This window comes from Ananas comosus, linkage group 2 (assembly GCF_001540865.1).
Source record: "Ananas comosus cultivar F153 linkage group 2, ASM154086v1, whole genome shotgun sequence".
Taxonomy (NCBI): Eukaryota; Viridiplantae; Streptophyta; class Magnoliopsida; order Poales; family Bromeliaceae; genus Ananas; species Ananas comosus.
The window spans coordinates 10955129-10956017 of NC_033622.1; positions in this window are offsets into that span (position 1 = coordinate 10955129).

Below are 889 nucleotides of genomic sequence, written 5' to 3' on the forward strand. Positions count from 1 at the left end.
ATATTATTTTTAAAATTTGAAGGGTATATATGAAATTATTTCTTTATTAGTTGCTGTCAAAAGAACAACCCAACCAAGGGTAAATTATTCATTTTATAACTTAATCTTAACGTCCGTTAGAAGAAAGGGTATTTGTGATAATTTTCTATATTTGAAGGGTATATATATAATATTTTCAATTTTATAGGGGTATTTACAATATTTACATATTTAAGAGGGCTAGGGGTGGAAACGAGCCGAGCTTGAGCGAGCTTATGTCAGCTCAAATTCGGCTTGAAATTAATTTCAAGCCTAAATCTAGGCTCAAGCTCAGTTTGAAATTAATTCGAACCGAGCTCTAGCGAGCCTAATTTCGAGTCGAGCCGATCTCGAGCTCTAAACGAGCCGATTGAAATTCTCGACATTATATAATCAATAGTTCAATTTTTATAGAACATTACTTACAATTTGATGCAACATGTTCAATAGTTCAAAATACAAGATAATTACAAGAAATGTGAGCTAGGGTGACTGCCTGACTGGGTGAGGGTGTGTGTGAGAGAGAGAGAGAGAGGGAAAAAAAATTAGGAATTTAAGAATTTGAATGTTATCATGTTTTAGTGTTATGTGCAACAGTGAAAGTCTGAAAGAGAGAGTGTGTTATGTAAATTTAGAGTTTGGCTCACTTGCACGGTTGTACTTGTTGGGTTTATTTTATGGGCCAACAATAATGGCCCAAATTAAATTAAAGCCTATATATAATTAAAATATTATATATATATATATATAGTGCGTCTGGTATGCTCATGGAAGCACGGAGCGCTCCGTGCTTCCACTTTGTTTTCGATGTTCGGATTTTCGAATCGACGATNTATGTATAAAATTAATTAAGCTCCTATATTTTTAAAAG